Genomic DNA, 21,778 nt, shown 5'->3' with positions numbered 1-21,778 from the left:
GTGTTCACAGATTTTGATATTCTCAGAGGATGAGTCCAGGACAAAGTTATCTGTGGATGTTGAGGGACAACTGGATAGCTGTGCACTGTTTTTGATGTGTTATTGAGGTTGGGACATTTCTTAAAATGATAGCTTAGAGTGCAGTAGTCCTGTTTGGGAAAAGTAGACTAATGATACAGAAAGTTCCATGAAGTTCTCATACCAACTCAAACTTACACATAGAACATTCTTTGTCCATTTACCTCCTAAATAGGCAGTGGCCATGTTCCATATCATGTGACTCTACTCCTATAAACCTAAAACATCAGTAAATAAGAGCAGACACCTGACGCAAAGCCAGTGCACGGTGACCTCTGACCCATGCCTTCTGAAGAATAGTTTGAAAAGATGAGTTAGAATCATCCCTGTGATATCCCAGGAACTGGAAAACTGAGAAAGTGAGGTGATGAGCAGCAGAGCAGACACTCACAGGAGGCACTGGTAGCCCGGTCCAGACGAGCCAGGAAAGCCAGGGGCTCAGGAATCCTGAACCACGTCACACAGAGGGCAGAGGAAGCAGCAGGAGCCTCAAGGCAGTGAGCAGTGGAGGGGATGTAAGAAAGGGAGGAGACATGCGATGGGAAAGGGGAAGAAACAGAGAGCTAGACAGAAGTGGGGAACAAATGTGTCCCAGAGCTGCTGTCATTCCTGACCACCGAGAGTCCTTGGCATTTCATTTGCTCTAGCAAAGGAGCCCAGCTTTTGATTCTGAATCCCCTGTACAAGGCAGGAACAACAGATTGGTATTTAAAGGAAGGGAGGGACTTGGCTGCCTGGAGAGCTTTGATCACATAGAAATAGCCTCCAAGTCAGATGCCTGAGCACCGTCACCATGTGCTTTGTTTCCTGCCTATGCTTCTAACATTTAAAAGCGCATAACGTCAAGCATATTACAGAATTTCTTGGAACTTCCTATTTTCTAGCTAATTAAATTACAGAGTTTTCATATGCACCACACTTCAATTGCAGAATTAAAATCTTCAGTCATAATAAACAATTGTCTTGCAGAATTGCATAGAGTACATGCAGAATATCTTCAATATAAAGTGAATTAAGTCCATGCATTTGGGAACTGAAACATGATATGGGGCTCCTCTGCTTATAACTGTGTGACTATGATAGACTTCAGTTTTCTAATATGGAAAACAATATTCTTTTCAAAGGTTTATAGTTAGGATTAATTGACATAATATATGAAAAGTGGTTGCATGCAGTAAGCACTCAAATATATTATGATTATTATTAATTCTGACACCTTGTAATAAAATGGTCTTGTCAACAATGTGGCTGATACTAAAAAATATCATCCAATCTCACAGATCTAGGGTGAAGATAGGCTTTTAATTATAAATATATATATATTAGAACATGCACATATGCACACACATGCATATATTAACACTGAAAACTGAAAGACAGTTCTTAGAGGCTATAAATATGTATATGAGTGTGTGTGTATATATACACATATATATATAATTTTATATATTTTTATAGGTATATATAAAATTTTACATACCTATACAATTTCTGAAAGATATTTTTGTTTTATTAGTAATTTATGTCATTTCAATCTCTTAGATCTTGAATGTATCTCAGAGAAAACTGAATTGGTTTTCTTGTTCTTTACATGAGCTTGTAAAACTATACAGCCTTGTCCTTGAAGGTTTTAGATTGTGCCTAGTAGGAGCATCTCTAAAAATCCATTTTCATCATTAAATACAATTCAACGTTTAACTTAAATAATATTGAACCTCTATTAGTGCTTATTAGAACATGAAGCAAGGTTTACAATGTAAATACATTTACTTGTAATCTATACAATCACAATGTGGATAATTAAAGGAAAGCACCATGTGAATCTGTGAAAGGATTAAAGAATTAAAGACTAGTTTAAAAGAGAGTAAGTTCTGTTGATTTTTCAATCAATTGGTAAATTGACCTACAAAGCACTCCCTGGGCAGGTGCTGAAATGAGGATGGCAGCCAATCAGTCCAACTACAGATGTTGCAGACATACTTCTGCAGGATTCAGTTTATTTTCCCAAACGATTAAATTTTTAAATTGATTAAACGATTAATCTTTCCCAAAAGATTAAACTTTTATAGAATTACATTTTATAGCAACTTATTTCATAACCTTATTCTAGTAGATCTTGACTGAAAATCATCAGCCCCAAGTGTACTGAAATATGATATCAACATATTCGTGTAACTATAGCATTTCATATTTTTCTAACATTTCCCTTTAAACATAGTATTTTCTAGTAATTATTTGAGAAGTATTTTGTTGTTTATTTATAAATAAAACAGCCTGGGCATGGTGGCTCACACCTGTAATCCCAGCACTTTGGGAGACTGAGGCAGGAGGATCATTTGAGGACAGGAGTTTGAGAAAACCTGGGCAGCATGGTGAAACCCTGTCTCTATTAAAAATACAAAAATTAGCCAGGCATGGTGGCATACACCTGTAATCCCAGCTACTCAGGAGGCTGAGACAGGAGAATAGCTTGAACCCGGGAGGTGAAGGTTTCAGGGAGCCAAGATAGTATCACTGCACTCCAGCCTAGGTGACAGAGCAAGACTCCATCTCAAAAAAAAAAAAAAAAATTCAACAAATATATAAAATAATAAAACAGTCATTGAATCATTAGAGATTGTTTAGTTTGTTAAATAGATTGTATACCGAATACAAAACTATGTTCCTGATGTCTCAATTTTATCCATAAAAATATAAAAGAGAAAGAGTATCAACTGTATCACAAATTCAAATTTCAGGTTCAAGCATGGGTCAAAGGAGCTCATTCATGTCTTGGGTATACCTGAAAGGTCAAGTTCAAAGTGATGTGAGTAGGCAGTACAGGGAAACATCTGTTAAAAATCTTTCAGGAAGGAAACTTAAAAATTATCCCAAAAACTTACGGACACTGAAGGCCATGAAGTAAAGTGGACTATTAATCATGCACACTAACGTGTGTGTACATCTGTATGAGTGTGCTTATGTATATCTATGTGCTTTTTTGTGCATGTGTGAAGATTATCATAGGCAAGAAGCTAGTGGCAGAATGGGTATCTGTTCTGAGTTCAATGGAAAAAGTTAGAAAAGTAAAGCCCCATACTATTTCTTTTTCCAGTAGAAATATAGTAAAAAAAAAAATGCACTAAAATGTCATTAATTTAGACAATGCGTCATTAATTTAGACGATGCGCAAAGCAGCCTGACGTTTAACTGTGGCTGATTTTAGGGTAAGTTCCATTCCAAGCCATTCACATCCATCCAACAACTCAAACTGGTGTCTCATCAGGGGCCTTTAAGAGGGGCCTTGCCAGGCTTGCTTGGCGAATGGGCACAGCGCCGACAACCAGAAGCCACTTAATTTAGCAAACATATGCCGAGGGCTTTCTACGTGCATGGCACCAAAAACTGCCGGAGTAAGACATAATACTTGCCCTCGCAAGTTCTTTTCCCCAGAAGGAAAAGCATGTAAGTTTAACGCTGTGTGCTAAGTGCCCTAGTAGGTATAGTTGAATATTATGGTGTCTAATGGCATGGACAGGCCATGATTTCAGGGCTGAGTAGTCATGAGAAAAGGCATACAGTACTGGGTCTCAGTGTTTGCCTGCAGTGCATCGGGCAGAAAGCAGCAGCAAGGCTATTCTAATCATAGAGGGAAAGAATTTCATGGAATGTGGGGTAGGAAGCTGCTCCCTGCAGCTGCCACCATTTGGGTGAGGGGAAGAGAAAATGGGGAACCTGGAAAAGTAGTTGAGGCTTTGTTTTTCCTTCTAAAGAGCTGATCCCCTATCACATGTGTGTCAGGGGTCACTCAAGACCATTAACAAGAGATATCAATCCAACTGGTATCAGAACCTCCCTGTTGTAAATATACAGAGAACGAACTGCCACGGTAAAGAATAGAACAAGGAAAGCTAGTTAAGGTAGCTATTGTAGCAAACCCAAGTGGGAGCTCATAAAGGACTGACCCAGAGCTGAGCAGCTGGGAGGGAGATGACATAAGCTTTGGTGTTCCTGTTGTTACAGGTGGTGAGAAACCAGGAAGAATCAAGACTGTCTCTATGGGTTTTCATTTGCAAGCAAAACCAGTTTGTTCTGTTAAGATATTTAAAAATTTCCTCTTGATTTTGCATAATATAATTTGCAGAACAAACCTTCTTTCATAGAGGGTATAGAGAGAAAAGTCAACCCAAATGATCACAATTCCAAATTTGCAGTGTTTTGATAAGTGATTTTGTTGTACATACACAAATGTAAATATTTTATTTGCAGCTTAAAGATAAACTTAAGTGTTATTCATTTTTCAAAACTTGCTATATTGCCTCAGACACCCACAAAGCTAGTTCATAAAGCTAATCCTGTGTTTCGACACATCCTCAAGCACACGCAGTGTGAAGTGCTATAAAATGTTCTAAATGAGGCCAAAACAAAACACGCCACTCCCCCCCACCTCCCTCGCAGCAAATGAGGGCCGCCAGCATATGTCGCCTCGCTTTAAGCAATGTGCTTCTGTTGAGCAGGCCAGCAAGCCTGGCCTTAATCTCCATACTCTGCTTGTCTTGGCAGTGTCAGGCAGGTCTAAAAATACAGTAGTGCCTGCACCAAAGCAGAAGGACAGGCTGTACAGTATCTCTGCATGTGAACCCCACCATCGTGAACATGCCAAGCAAAGTCCAGTGCTCAGCGTGGCCCATTGATTTATTTTCTGGACGCTGAAAACTCTGAGATCAGATGGAGTTTATTTGCCTTCTTCCCTTAAACATTGCCCAGCTCAGGAGATGCTTCAAGGAGGAAGCACACTGGGCCAAAGTGGGAGGGATTCCACCTTCCACTCTGGCAGTGACCTTGGGAAAGCCCTTGAAGCAGGAGAAGCGTGGGCTTCTTCACAAAGGGTTGAGAGCACACCCATGTTCATTATCTCACTTGCTCCTTCTAAGGAGCTTGAGGGTTAGGAGGGAGGCTTCCTGGGTGCTGGGAAGGGTGGTTTTGTTGTACTAGTGGTCCTATGGGTGGTGGCTGCAGTAACAGGAGTAACAGTCCAATGCAACTTGGAAACAGCTGCCACCAGCATTTTCAAAGTCATAGAGCTGAGGGAGTGAGGTACTGTGTACAAAGCCACTCAGTGCCCAACCCTGGGGACCAGGTGAGCACACCTGGCCTAATCTCCAGCTCCAAGGTCTTCCCTGCCTGCAGCTCCCTCAGTAGGGAGGGGAGGCAGGTCAATGGCCCCCATTGCTGCTACACTTCAGAACTACTTCAAGAGCTAAAACATAACACCCACGCTAGGATTCCAAACCAGACCAGCTGAATAAGGATCTCTAAGGGTGGGCACAGGCATCAGCCTTTTCTAAAGCCCAGTAATTCTGGGTGCAGTGCACACTGTGTAATCCCTGTTACACAACTTGAGCCCAGGAGTTCAAATCCAGCTTGGGGGACATAGCAAGACATCCTCCACCGCCACCCTTGTCTCTCAAAAATAAACAATTTTTTAAAATAATAAATTTTAAAAAATAAAGTCCACTGGGACACTGTGATACACAGCCAGATTAAGAAAGGTAAGACTCTGGGTCCCTCTGAGTGGCTACTTTTAACGAGAAGGTTCTGCATGTCAGGCAATGGCTTAGCTCTCACATGTGTTCTTTCCTTTGTCTTCCCAGCAATCTCTAAGTTATATTTTACAGATGAGGCTCAGAGAGGTTAAGGCACATTTCACAAATTAAACAGCCAGTAAAGGATAGGGTCAAGATTTTAATTCAGGGTTGTCTGGGGAGTCCACTATCATTAGTCTTATGTTTGCTGTGTTTTTCAAAGTTGGATGGCACTTATTCCTCTGTATCTTCTGGGTTCAAATCTTCCCATTCTGACTCCTCCTACCACATTCCCTGGAGATTTTGAAAATGTGCTGAAGTCTTCCAAAGGAAAAGGTTATTGCCATCCCTCAAGGCCTTTCTTTGCAATACTGTTTCTTCTAACTAGAATAAATAGCCTTCCTGCTTATCATGAACTGAATGTACTCACTCACCCAAATTCATATGTTGAGTCCCTAACCCCCAAAGTGTGAGAGAATTTGAAGATGGAGACTTGGGGAAGTAAATAAATTTAGATGAGGTCTTGAGAGTAGGGTCCCCCATGAAGGGATTAGTGACTTTATGAGAAAAGGAAGAGAGAGACCATTTTCTTTCTGCCACAAGGGTACAAAATACAAAGACAGTCATCTGTAACCCTGAAGAGAGCCCACCTCAAACCAAGCCATGCTGACACCCTGATCTTGGACTACACGTCTTTAGAGTGATGAGAAATAAATGTCTTGTTTAAGCTGCCAGACTGTGGTAATTTTATTACAGTAGCCCAAGCTGACAAAAACACATTTCCTCCTTCATCTGAGAAAGCATCTTTCTCTCCTTAAAGGGGCATCCTGGAGAGAGTTACTTCCTTACCTCCACTAAAGGCAGGAGAGGGTAGAATCAGTCGGAATAGGTGTATATTCAAGAGTTGAAATACCTTTTACCGGGTGTGTAAACTTGGCCAAATTACTTGGCTTCTTCATGCCTCAGTTTCCTTCCCCAAATGATAATACCTATTTTAGAGTTAGGATGATTGGGATGAAGGTCAGTGCTAACCAAACACCAGTCACCGGACTGAGCACTGTACTGCCATTCCCTGTACACATGCCCCTCCACTTCCTGATTGTGAGTGTCTGTGACTTGGTCTTGCTCATTCGTCTCTCTAAATCCAGTGGAAGCTTTATGCCTGGCATGTAACAGGTGCTCAATAAAATATGAGTAAGTAGGGAATCCATAATTTACCACTCAGTACCCCCTATAATCCCAGGGTTAATGAGATATTCAATGGCCATCAAACAGAATGTTGGAAACTCATTCAAAATGAAAATGAATCCAGGCTCTTGACCTCATTGTCACAATCATTGAAGAGTCTTTATTATGTAAATCCCTATGAAAGAGAAGCAGGCCTTGGAAAAAGAAAAGCTGAGGCATCAAGGGAGATGTTAACACCTGAGTACTCCGCAAGAGAGCTGAGCGCCATGTAAACTTCTTCTCCATCTGTCCGAATTCCAGCGCTTCAAATGAATCAAGAACATCAGGGACTTCTGTAAATGCTCCTGCCCAACTCTAAAACTGCCACAAGAGACAAATTTCCTCATTCATCGATTAAAAAAAAATTGATTTATACCTGAAAAGACTTGTGATCTTTCAGACTAAGCCATGATAGGAACATTTTAGGACCACTTTATTCTTACACTTTTTTAACCACTAAATTGGAATCTGCCTGCTTTGGCTTTTGTGCAGATAGTAGAAAATCATTATAGCAAAGGCTTATTTACTTAGTTGTAAATATTCTAGGAACCCCGAGTCTTCATTTTCGTAATTTTTCGGTGATTTGCCTCTACAAACATCTAACATCCAAGAAATCACATTTCCCCAGGGAAACTTAGTCTTTTATTATATTGTTATTATACATCCTGGAATCTTTCTCTTAGGGATCTGAATTAAAAGTAGTTTCTACAATTTCTGTATCAGAAAAGCTAGTTCAGAAATTTCATTGTATTAAAATGATTTGATATGTTCCCCTCTATTTGTATTAGAAGGCACCCAGCAAAAGGAATGGTTAACAACTAAATTGAGTTCCACTCTTCCATTCACACACTTGGGCACCGATTGAAAATCTACCTTGTATCAGGTACTGTGCTAGGCTAAGTGAGCACTTATTGGTGATATACTATGAAAAAGTACAATAGGTACCAACAAGTAATCTAAGAGGAAAGAAATACACAACTAGATGGCTATCAGCTATGCCAAGTGCAAGGAAAGTTAATGGATGGTTTATTATGCAAGAATAGAGAAAGGGCGCTTGCTGCAATCTTGGTATATTGCATAAAGGCTCTTTGGGGGAGGTGATTCTTAAAGGCGAGAGTGAGACTGGCCTGAAAATACAAGCAGCAGAGCAGGTAGCAAGAAGAAAGAGGACTGAGGAGGGATGTGGAATGGTGCTTGGAGGAGCTCAGCTTGCAGGTGCAGAACAGTGAAAAGCTTTGGTGTTAGGGACGTAGCTGGAGGGAGAATGTAAGGAACACGTCGTAATGGTCTTTTTCATAATGTGCTCATTTTTCAGTGGAACATTTTGGCCCAAGTTACATAAACTTTTTAGACAAATGATATTGTCAGAGGTGTTTGAACCAGAGCAACTCCATCTCTAGCTGGGTAAAATGAGTCTGAAACCTACTGGGCTGCATTCCTAGATGATTAAGGCATTTTAAGTCACAGGATAAGACAGAGAAAGTCGGCACAAGATACAGGTCATAAAGACCTTGTGGATAAAACAGTTTGCAGTAAAGAAGCCGGCCAAACCCACCAAAACCAAATTGACAATGAAAGTAACCTCTGGTCATCCTCACTGCTACACGCCCACCAGTGCCATGACAGTTTACAAATGCCACGGCAATGCCAGGAAGTTACGCTATATGGTCTAAAAAGGGGAGGCATGAATAATCCACCCTTTGTTTAGCATATAAACAAGAAATAACAATAGAAATGGACATCTGCAACCCCATTTATGGAGTAGTCTTTCTTTTATTCCTCAACTTTCCTAATAATCTTGCTTTCTCTTTACTCTGTGGACTCACCCTGAAGTTTTTCTTGCGCAAGATCCAAGAACCCTCTCTTGGGGTCTGGATCTAGATGCCTTTCCTATAACAATATTAAAAAATAAAATAACCAATTAACTTAATATGGTCTGTTTGTCCACATGGAGCTTCAATCCATCAATGTCAAAACCGCTGACAAAATGCTTGCAGTCTGGTTTCGTGTGGGACGGTTTTCGGTATGAAAAATAGACCAAAAAAAAAAAAGTAGAAAAACAGATATTCTCTTTTCTTTCTTATAGAGCCTTATATTTTCCTGATGCTTTTTTCTTAAACAGTAAAATATGATGGGACAAAGGCACGGAAAACTCTGACGATACTTTCTGGAAACTAGTCTACCTAGTGGTAAAATTGACATGATCAAGGGACCTTTTAGAGAAATTTGAATAAAAAGGGAGAGGTCCAAAAAGTTTCTAAGAAGAAAATAAAGATACAGAGATAAGAGTAGCTATCAGCTGATAGGCTGAGAGGATTGTGCCTCCAAGTAGTGGCCTATACCTGCCAGCAGATGCCTTGGAAACACACTTGGCCAGTTCAGAATCAAGTCCTGCATAGTTTGGGATGTGAATCACATACGCAGGGCATGCTAGTACAGCCAGGGTAAGATGAGTGTCTTGTTGAGACAGACAAGAGAGCTGAGACATAGCTCGCATCTCTGGCAGGACAAGCATACCTCATTATCCCGGAACGAATGTGTGCAGTTTATTTATTCACAGGCAGAGAGTCGCGTTTTCTTTACTTATCAAGAAACATGATCACTGGGTTTTTTTGGTTTGTTTTTTAGAGACAGCTTCTCACTATGTTGCTTAGGCTAGAGTGCCGGGCTGTTCTCAGACATGATCACAGCTCAGTAAGAGCCTCAAACTCCTGCGCTGAGGAGATCCTCCCACCACAGCCTCCTGAGTAACTGGAACTACAAGAGCGCACCTCTGCACCCAACAGATGGTTGGTGTTTAACGTCAGCATTCACTGACTGCAGTACCTCCCTGGGCATCTTTTACGGGTTTGGCTCTTCTAGGGATGGAGCTAAAGAAATGTGGTGGAAATGTCTGCTGGCAGCCTTGAGTTGTCCTCGCTGAACTGACAACTATTTGCTGTGTCTTCTTTAGAAGCAAGTCACTTAACCAGCCTCCTTCGTTTTCTGTTTGCTTCTCCATAAAAAGAGAATCAACAGCATCAGAAGTCACTTCCGACTCATCTACTTAGAGTCCCAGCATGCAGATTGTCAATATTTTTTTTTGATAATGAACTGCATACATTGAACTTTCAAGTTTCTACTTGAAAAAAACAGCCTTCTAAAATTGCCCATTTTACACAGGAAATAATTGCAAAAACCAAACATAGTGTTCCCATAGTTACTCTGTACATAGTTTAGGAGGGGGTTTCATTTTCCTTATTTATTTGCAGTGATAGGATATATCTTTGGAAGACTTCCTCTCTAGCTACTTAACATAGCAAGCTGTTACAGCAAATACCCTCCAGAGTGCATAACAACAGCTGTTGCTCTGGAAACAAGTTAACCCCTTGCTTTCCGTAAGACATTTCACTTTCCTTAACAATATTAAATCTATGGTTTGTTGGTGTAAATAACAGCCTTGGCCTTGGCTCTATACAGATTTGAAGCAACAAATTTGGGTAATAGGAAAAGCTTCTGATAAAAATCAATTATATTTAAAAATATTTACATTTAAAAGTCACTGTGGGCAGGGCGTAGTGGCTCATGTCTGTAATCCCAGCACTTTGGGAGGCTGAGGTGAGCAGATGATCTAAGGTTGGGAGGTCAAGACCAGCCTGATCAAAATGGAGAAACCCCATCTCTACTAAAAATACAAAACTAGCCAGGTGTGGTGGTGCATGCCTGTAATCCCAGCTACTCAGGAGGCTGAGGCAGGAGAATCACTTGAATCCGGGAGGCAGAGGTTGTTGTGAGCCAAGATAGTTCAATTGCATTCCAGCCTGGGCAACAAGAGCAAAACTCTATCTCAAAAAAAAAAAAAAAAAAAAAAAAAAATTCATTGTAATTTTATCCCCATACCCCCAAACTTGATTCTAAATAGAAAACAAAACAAAGAAACAAAAACCCGATATTGACGCTCTATACCAAAACTAAAAAGCAAAATAATAGAACTTACCAAATCTTCCCTATATAACAAATAGATCATGTTTTAAAGTGACGATTGCTCATAAGGAACACAAAGCATAAATATTTTGCAAATGTTACTAAAGGTGATTACAAAGAAAGTTATAGAAATAGAGGCAGTTCACTGATCTTTGGGTGAAAGATCTAAATTCTTTGTTTCCCTGACTTCAGATGAAATCCTTGGCTTTCAGGTGAATATTCATGTACTGTGGAGTAGTATATAAAGATTCAAGGGGATAACATATAAAAAGTAAAGTATGATTGCATATAATATGAGCCCCACATATGCTTCCATCATTCCATTTAATTTGCAATAAAAATTATAGTCATTTATTTTGGTATTAATAATTTTTTATAAAATAGCAAATAAAAATTATTTTTCTATTTTATAAATTATAAATATGTTAATAGGTTTTTGTTTTGTTTTTTGTTTTTGTTTTGATGGAGTTTTGCTCTTGTCACCCAGGCTGGAGTGCAATGGTGAGATCTTGGTAACTGTAACCTCTTTCTCCTGGGTTGAAGCAATTCTCCTGCCTCTTGAGGGATTCTCCTGCCTCAGTCTACTGTGTGGCAGGGATTATGGGCACCAGCCACTACAAACGGCTAAGTTTTGTATTTTTAGTAGAGATGGGGTTTCGCCATGTTGGCCAGGCTAGTCTCAAACTCCTGACATCAGGGGTGATCCAGCTGCCTCAGTCTCCAAAAGTGTTAGGATTACAGGCATGAGTTACTGTGCCCAGCCAATATGTTAGCAGGTTTCAATAAGTAGACAGAATAAAGAAGAAATAAAGAAATAGCTTTGATGAAAATTACTATGTGCCTTTAAGAAGTTTATGGTTTTAATTGTTGACAATTTCAGTGGGTCAAATTCCTCATCCCAGCACTGGAGTTTAAGCACTACTAATGCTTACCTTTTATGAATGATAGAAAATTTGATGGTAAGCTTGATAAGTAAAAATCCCAGAAGGCAAAACTTTAGGCCAAACATTTTTCTACATTACTCTGGACAACTTATTAAATCCAAGGATCAGACTTCAGATGTGCCTTCCTCTACTTCTCAGCAGTCTTTGGTCCATCTTTTCATTCCCTGCCCTGAGAAACACGCTCATCACGATTGCTGCCTCCCAAGCTGCCCATCTCTAGTCTCCTTTGCTGGCCCCTACTCTTATCCCTTACCTAGTAACAATGGAGCATCCTAAGGCTCAGTCCTTGGGCTGATCTCCCTTCTCTCTGTAATCACTCTCAGGTGGTTTTGTCCTGTCCTACAGCTTTATAACCTCCATGTCATGACCCTCAAATGTGCAGCTCCTGCCCAGACCTCCACCTTTGACTCCAGACTCTGCAATCCAAAAGCTTACAAAATAAATCCGCTATGTATCTTAAGTGTAATGTGTTCAAAAATTGCAATTCATTCTCTTAAAAATCAGCTCAACTTGAGTCTTCCTTCTCTATCTCTACTAATAGCAACTCCATCCCTCTAGTTGCTCAGGACAAAACAGCATCATCAATGACTACTCTTTCCCTTATACCCCTCACCCAGCCCATCAGTTAATCCAGTCAGCTGTTCCTTCAGAATATGACCAAATAAAGTTAACCTCGGCTTCCAGGAAGATAAAGTAGACACACTTGTCTCTATTCCTCCTGGTAAATACAACCAATAACTCTGGACATTATGTATAAAACAAGCATAAGGAGTCTCTGGAAGGAAGACAGCAGAAGACAGACCGGCGAGGGACTTTGGGACCCAAGGAACAGCACTGTGCCTGTGAATTCCCTGGGTTTTCTTATTGCCCATGTATTCATGATGGAAAAGCAAGCTAGCCAGAATCAACAATGGGCACAGATTAAAACACAAACAAAATGCCCATCCAAGAAAGCAGGTAAAGGATAGCATGCCAAGGTAAAAATCTTTTAGAAAATAACCCCTCTACTTTGACCAAACACTACAAAACACTGCTGTCCCACCAACACAAGCGAAAACTGAAAGGAGAGTGTACACTCTCCCTCCACAGTTTGTAACAAGGGGTCTCAACCGCATCCTCTCTACCCCTCACAAGTCGAAGTAATATCGGAGCTGAATGAGAAGCCTGGACTTTCATCCCTATAGGGTGGCAATGAGGCCACCCTCCACAGTAACAGTGGAGACCCTACAGGGTGCTAAGACTTCCACTCCAAAGAGATAGAAATGAAGCAGACCCTCCTAACTAGAGTGGTGTCATAGGAGGCCTAGTGGAGGGTCAGGACCCTCTTCACCCCCACGGCATAATGCCCCACTACCTCCTTTGTCAGCGGAGGCTAGGATTAGAGCTGTAATGAGGCCTTGCCCAGCTAGGCTGATATCAGAGGAAGCATCGGGGGAGGCCAGAACCCTCGCTAACACTCAGCAAGAACAGGGATCCTCTCTCTACCACAGATGACAGAAGAGGCTTGAGGGGCGTGCCTGGAATTAATAAGGCAATGTCTACTCCTTCCTTCACAGGAGTGGTATCAAAGGAAGCCAAAAGATTTAAATAAAACAAAAGATTTAAATAAGATCCATAGTCTTATAATACTCAGAAAGTTCAGCCTTCAATAAAAAATTGTTAGTAATACCAAGAACCTGAAAAATCACCATTTCAGTGAAAAAGAATAATCATTAGACAGGAATGCTGAGATGTCAGAGATGATGAAATTATCTGATGAAGACTTGGAAATAGCCATGACACAAAAAATGGCTTCAATGGCAAACGTCAAAACACTTGAACCAAATGTAAAAAATAAAATAGAAAGTATGAAGAACCAAATGGAAATTTTATAATTGGAAGATATAAATACCAAAATGAAACACTTAACATATGTGTTTTACAGCAGAATGAAGGGGACAGAAAACAGTAAGTTAACTTTAAGATTGAGTAATGAAAATTATCCAATCTAAAAAGCAGAAGGAAAATAGACTTAAAAAATAAAAAAGAACTGACAGATCTGTAGAATTATAACAAAAGGTCTAACATTCATGTCTCCTAAGTCTCAGAAGTGCAGAAGAAATAGGACAGGGTTGAAAAAGTATTCATAGAAATAATTACTGAAAATTTCGAAAGTCATCAGAAGACGTAAATTGAAAGTATTGAGGGAGCTAAGCAAAGTCCAAACAGGATAAACTCAAAGAAATACACACCAAACCATGTGATAATTAAACTTCTGAAAACTAAGCGGAAAGAAAAATCCTCAAAGCAGGATGGAGGAGCAACACCTTACATAGAGGGAAAAACAACTTGAATGACAGTGGATATTTTATCAGAAACCATGAGGTCAGGAAAAAGTGGCATAACATTTAAAGTGAAAAAAAAATGCTAACCCCAAACTTTATGCCTAGCAAAAAATATAATTCAGGAATGAAAGAGAAATCAAGTCATTCTCATAGGAATGGAAACTAAGATTTGTCACCAACACAATTACTAAAAAGATAAAAGGAGTTTCTAAACAAAAGCAAAATAATAGAAAACACCAGAAAGGAAGCAACAACAATGGAAAGAGTGAAAATATGGGTAAATACAATATATATTCCTCCTCCTAAGTTTTCTAAATGATATTTGATGATTGAAGCAGAAAGAGTTACGTGTAGTTACTCTTGCATGTAGTTCTCAACATATGTGAAAGAAATATGTGAGAGTTACAGTTGCTGGAGGGTAAAGGAACATAAAGAAGGTAACGTTTTACACTTTACTTGCATTGGTAAATGTCAACATTGATAGACCATAATAACATGTATTTATGATGTAATAGCTAAACCAATGATTATGGAAGTTATACAAGGAGTTATACTCAAAACCACTACAGATAAATCAAAATAGAATTCTAAAAATATTTCAAGTAACCTCTAGGAAAGCAGGAAAAGAAAACAGAGATATACAGAAGACAAAAATCAATATGACAGAATTAAGCCATAACATATCAATAATATTGCTAAATATAAATGGTCTAAATACATGAACTAAAAGCACAGCTTCCCAGACTGGATTTTTATTTATTTATTTATTTATTTTTAAAATTTATTTTATTGCATTTTAGGTTTTGGGGTACATGTGAAGAACATGCAAGACTGTTGCATAGGTACATACGTGGCAGTGTGATTTGCTGCCTCCCTCCCCATCACTTATATCTGGCATTTCCCCCCATGCTATCTCTCCCCAACTCCCCACTCCCCACTGACCCTCCCCCATTTCCCCCCAACAGACCCAAGTGTGTAGTGCTCCCCTCCCTGTGTCCATGTGTTCTCATTGTTCCACACCCGCCTATTTTTTAAAAAATCACTCAGCTATACATTGTCTATAAGACACTTACTTCAAATTTAGTGATATTGGTAAGTTGAAGGTAAGGAATGAAAAGTGTTATATCATTCAAATATTAATCAAAAGAATGTGGGAGTCACTATGTTAATATAAGAACAAGTAGCCTTCACCACAGAGAAGACTACTAAAAATATCATGTATTGATAAAAAGTTCAATCTACTAAGAAGACATAGCAGTCCTAAATGTGTATGTATTAAAAAAAAGAGTTGTAAAATATGTGAAGCAAAAACTGATGGAACTGAAAAGGGAAATAGACAAATACACAATTTTAATTAGAGACTTTGACACCTCTCTATTACCAGTTGATAGAACAACTACACAGAAAATTAGAAAATATGTAGGAAAGCTAGACAACACCATCAATCAACAGGATCTAACTAATCAACACTTATCAAACACAATAAAACAACATAATATGCAATCTTTTCAAGTACCAAGGAACATATACCAATACTGATCATATCCCAGGCTGTAAAACAGATCTCAACCATTTTAAAATAATTGAAATTATATGGTTTGTGTTCTTTGCCCACAATGGAATGAACTAGAAATCAATGACAGAAACATAGTACTGGAAGTCATAGTCTGTGCAATAAGGCAAAAGAAGAAAAAACAGAAAATAAAAGACATTTAAATAAGAAGGAAGAAAATAAAATTATCCCTATTTGCAAATGACATGATTGTCTATGTAGGAAATCTCCAAAAATCTCTAGAAATTTCCTACAACTAGTAAATAAATTCAGTATATTTGAAAGAAAACAAGCTAAATATTTAAAAATCTATCATAACAGAAAAATAAAGTCGGAAGGCTGACACAATCCAATTTCAATATTTACTATCAAGCTAGAATAACAAGGGAATTTTAGTATTGGTGAAAGAATAAATAGACCAATGCAACAGAAAAGAGAGCCCAGAAAGAGACCTACACAAATATATTCAACTAATCTAACAAAGAGGCAAAGGGAATTCAGTGGAGAAAGCTTTTTCAATAAATGGTCCTGAAGCAATTGAAAATTCATATGTGATCTAATGAACCTAGACACAGATCTTATACCTTTCACAAAATTTGACTCAAAATAAATCATAGATATAAATGTAAAATGCTAAACCATAAACTCCTTGAAAATAAGGGAAAATGTAGGTGATCTTGGGTTGGGTAATGACTTTTTAGATACAATATGAAAAGTTATCACCCAAGAAAGAAAAACAAAGACAAGTTGGATTTTATTAAAATTGAAAATTTCTGCTCTGTGAGACACTGTTAAGAAAATGTAAAGAAAAGCCACAAACTAGGAGAATTTTTTTGTAAAACATGTATCCAATAAAGGAATGGTATTGAAAATATGCAAAGATATCTTCAAATTCAGGAATAAAAAACCAAACAATCCAATTTGAAACTGGGAGAATTTGAACAGAAGCCTCACAAAAGAAGAAATACAGATAGTAAATAAGCATGAGAAAAGATGTTCAACATCATATGTCACTAGAGAATTGCAGATTAAAACAATGAGATGCTACTACACACCTATTCAAATGGCTAAGTCCAAAAGCACTGACAATACCCAATGCTGACAAAGATATAGAACAGTAACTCTCATTCATTGTTGGTGAGAATGCAAAATGGTATGGTCACTTTGGAAGACTGCTTGGCAGCTTCTTTAAGCATGCTCTTACCATATGATCCAGAAGTTGCACTCCTTGGTGTTTATCCCAGAGGTGAAAATTTATGTCCACATAAAAACCTGTATACAAATGTTTATAGCGGCCTTATTAATAATTGCCAAGGCTTACAGGCAATCAAGATGTGCTTCAATACATGAATGCATAAACAATGATACACCCATAAATGAAACATTATTTATCACAATAAAGAAATAAGCTATCATGCCAATGAAAAGACATGGAGGAACCTTAAATACACATTATTAAGGGAAAGAAGCCAATCTGAAAAGGCTACATACGGTGTGATTTTAACTATATGACATTCTGGAAAAGGTAAAACTATGAAGATGGCAAAAAGATCAGTGGTTGCCATGGTTTGGGGGCAGAAAGTGATACATAAACAGTATAAAGAGGATTTTTAGGGTAATGAAACTACTCTGTATGATACTATGGTAGATACATGCCATTATACACTTGTTAAAACTCATTCAATGCTTACACAAAGAGTGACCCCCTCATGTTAACTATTGACTTTAGACAATAATAATGGATCAATGTTGGCTCATCAATTACAAAAAATGTACCAAGGCAAAGCAACATGTTAATAATAGGAGAAACTGTTTAGGTGGTGGGATGGGAATGCTCTATACTTTCAACTGAAATTTTCTGTAAATATAAAACTGCTGTTAAAATAGTCTTATTCTTTAAAAAAAATGAAATTTCATTTCTATATACTAGCAATGAACACATGGAGAATAAAATTTAGAATACAATATTGTTTACAATTGCTCCAAAAATGAATTCATTAGCTGTAAATGTAATAAAACACATAGTATTTGTGTGCTAAAACCTGCAAAATGCTGATGAAAAAAATCAAAGAAGACCTAAATAAACAGAAGGATAAACCATGTCCATGGATTAGAAGATTGAACATAATGAGGATACCAATTCTCCCTAAGTCAGTTTAATATAATTCAGCAAGTCGCAGCAAGATTTTTATAGCTATATAGACAAGATTATTCTCAAATTTATACAGAAATTCAAATAATCTAGACTAGATAAAACAAATAATCTAGACTAGATAAAACAACTTTTTAAAACAGAAGAAAATAGGAGGAATCACTCTATCCAATTTCAGCATTCATTAGATAGATAAATAATTAAGTTAATGTGGTACTAGCAGAGGAATAGAGACATAGATCAGTGAAACAGAATTGAGAATCCAGAAATTAGTCCCATATAAGTAGGATCAACTATTTTTTGACAAAAATGCAAAAGCAACTCAATGTAAGAAGGACAGTTTTTAACAAAGGGTTCTGGAATAAGTGGACATACATCTTCAAAAAAGAATGAGACTAACACCTTATACAAAACTTAGCTCAAAATTTATTGGAGATTTAACTGTAATTCATAAAACTTTTAGAAGAAAATATGGGAGGTAAATCTTTAAGACCTAAGGAATGGTGAACAGCCCTTAAACATGACACTGAACACATGCACTATTTTAAAAAAAAAATTATTAAACTAAATTTTATCAACATTCACCACCTTTATTCTGCAAAAGTTCCTGATGAAAAGCCATGCTACATAATGAGAGAAAATTGTAAAACGCCATATCTGAAAAGGATTCATATCTATCATACAGGAAGCACTCTCAAAACTCTGTGTAAAAAGTCAGCTAATCCAATGAGAAAATGAGCAAAAGATACTAAATTTTACTGATGATGATATATAGATGGCAGCTAAGAACATGAAAAGAGGTTTTACATCACTAGACATTATGGAAACGTAAGTTAAAACCATATTGAGATATTACTACATAGCTATAAGAATGGCTAACGTAAAAAACCTGGGGACAAAAAAACCACAAAAATTTAAATTAAAAAAGTAAGTGAAAAACTAGTGACAATTAGAAAACCTGGTGAAGATACAGATAATCTAAATCTCTCATGCATTATCAGTGGGAATGTAAAATGGTACAGCTACTCTGGAAAATACTTCGGCAGTTTTTTAAAAACCTATACATTTACTTACCATATGACTCAGCAGTTGTACTTCTGGGCATTTATCCAGGGTAAATGAAAATTTACATCCATACAGAAGCAGTACACAATCTTTGTAACAGCCTCCAGACTGGAAATAACCAAAATGCCCTACAACAGGTGAATAAACAAACTACTTAGCAATAAAAAGAAATAACTATTGAGGCATGCCACAACTTGGATGGATCTCAAGGGTATAAGCTTAGAAAAAAGCCAGTTTCAAAAGGTCACACACTGTTTGATTCCATTTCTATAACATCCTCAAATGACAAAATGAAAAACATGGATAACAGATTAGTGGTTGCTGGTTAGAAATGGCCAGAGAAGTGACTATGAAAGGTAACATGAGGGATATCTTTGTGTGGATGAAATAGTTCTACATCATTTTAGGGGTAGTGTTCATACCACATGAATCTACACATGTGATAAATGACACAGAACAATACAAACGCATGGCATCAATGTCAGTTTCCTGGTTTTGATATTGCATTATAGCCATGTAACCAATGAAGGAAACTGGGAGAGTGGGCACGGGGACTTCTGTACTATCTTTGCAACCACCCGTATATATTTCAAAATGGCCGGGTGTGATGGCTCACACCGTAATCTCAGCACTTTAGGAGGCCAAGGCAGATGGATCACCTGAGGTCAGGAATTTGAGACCAGGCTGGCGAACATGATGAAACCCGTCTCCACTAAAAATACAAAAAAAAAAAAAAAAAAATAGCCAGGTGTGGTGCCATGTGTGCCTGTAATCCCAGCTAGTTGGGAGACTGAGGCAGGAGAATTGCTTGAATCCGGGAGGCTGAGGTTGCAGTGAGCCAAAATCGCACCACTGCACTCCAGCCTGGGCTATGGAGCAAGGCTCTATCTCAAAAAATAATAATAATAAAACCTCAGAGTGTAAAACCTGTAAAGATACATATGGACATATTTATCATAGAAAGTACATAATGCTTGGAATTTGCTTTAAAATAATTCAGTCTGGATTATTTACATAGATTTATATAGATGTATAAATATGTTGATAATTAATGAATTTGTGTGATGATAACATATGGGTTCCTTGGGTTCCTTATACTCTTCTGTGAAAATGTGAAAATTTCTAAAATAAAATGGTTTTGAAAAAAATCTAAAATTAATAACAAGAACAAAAAAATCCAGGACTGATATTTTAAAGTACACAGTAGTCCATACATACACAGTTTTTTGCTGTTTCATTTTTTTTTCCAGGTGATGTCCATTTGACAGATTCTCTTACAGCAGTTAAATAATTTTAATAGGACTCTGTTAGAATGAAACACATTTTTACCTCCTTATATCCTGGGGTCCTACTCATCTGGAATACATCAAATCTCCTAACTGGACTCTCTGATTGCTCCCTTGCTTTTGCATAGGCTGCTAATGATACAACAAGCTGGAGAGGTTATTTTATAACATGTCAGATGGGAAGCATTCCTTACTTCCCCTCTCATCTCATTAAGAGAGGGCCGGGCGCGGTGGCTCACACCTGTAATCCCAGCACTTTGGGAGGCCGAGGCGGGCGGATCACGAGGTCAAGAGATCGAGACCATCCTGGTCAACATGGTGAAACCCCGTCTCTACTAAAAATACAAAAAATTAGCTGGGCACGGTGGCGCGTGCCTGTAATCCCAGCTACTCAGGAGACTGAGGCAGGAGAATTGCCTGAACCCAGGAGGCGGAGGCTGCGGTGAGCCGAGATCGCGCCATTGCACTCCAGCCTGGGTAAAAAGAATGAAACTCTGTCTCAAAGAAAAAAAAAATAAAAGGGAATGAGCCAGTGTCTTTACAATAGCCCAGGCTCCCCAGTTGCCTCTCTGACCATGTCTTCTATGCTCCCCTCACTTGCTCTTCGCCAGCCATCCACCTTCTCTTCTGTTGTCACCCATCAAGTATGCCCTGGCCTCTAAGCCTTCGCATCTGATGTTCCCTCTGTCTTGAACATTCTTCTTCTCATCACATGGCTTGCTCCCTCGCTTTCTTCTGGTTTCCATTCCAATGTCAGCTTCTCAGAGACATGCTTTCGTCTGGCCACATTCAGAGTCCTTATTTATATCCATCCGCTTAGTGTCCAGCCCTGTCCACGTCTTAGGTTTCTCCAGAGCACTTGTCATCTTCTAACTACTGTGTAATCGGCCAAGTTAATTGCTTCATCTGACTCCCCTCACCCAAATGTCAGCCCCCTGAGGGCAGGGACTTTTATCTTTTTTTTTTCTTTTTTGACTACTGTTCCCCAGAACCTAAAAAAAGGGTTTGGCATATAGCATGTGCTCAAAAAATATTTGTTGAATAAATTTTAATCACTACTACCAGATAAAGACTGGCATATCTTGGTCAGCACAGGCAGCATAATGTTAACTACCATGTACTAGGATGACGGTGATAATGATAATAATGAACACATGTCTATGAGGCACTAACTCTTTGCTGGAATGTCTGCCAAATGACTTGTGTGGCCACACACACACACACACACACACACACACCCTTCAAAGAGCTTAAAGCATTTCACTAGGGAGAAGCTATGATGAATTTGTGTGCCCTAATGATGTCTTATTTTTGGTGCTCTAAATTGGTATATCATCATAAGAATAGCTGACATTTACTGAATACCAACTACGTGGCAACGACTCTGCCAAGCATTGGTATTATGATGTCTTTTCATTTTGAAAACAACTATGTGAGGTTGAAACTATTCTTATCTCCCTTTTACAAACCAGTTTGTGGAGATTAAGAAGCCTGCCCGAGTGCTCTTACCCAAAGTGATGGCAGCAGGTGATGAACACGGACCAGAAGCCCAGCTTGTAACCCCCACAGAACCTTTACCACGAGCCAGTCTCTGTGCTAAATACTCTGCAGCATCTGTCTAGT

At 38.5% G+C, this 21,778-nt stretch overlaps 1 protein-coding gene across 6 annotated transcripts in view; it reads right to left on the bottom strand.

The window, feature by feature from the left end:
- Positions 1–21,778, bottom strand: part of TMEM182 (transmembrane protein 182) — an 85,697-nt gene that overhangs the window by 23,848 nt on the left and 40,071 nt on the right. The window lies entirely within an intron of this gene.

Source organism: Sapajus apella, unplaced genomic scaffold, assembly GCF_009761245.1.
Source record: "Sapajus apella isolate SASKATOON/1434 unplaced genomic scaffold, GSC_monkey_1.0 scaffold89, whole genome shotgun sequence".
Taxonomy (NCBI): Eukaryota; Metazoa; Chordata; class Mammalia; order Primates; family Cebidae; genus Sapajus; species Sapajus apella.
Note: the sequence above shows the minus strand (reverse complement) of the source record. Positions and strands in the feature narration are given on the sequence as shown.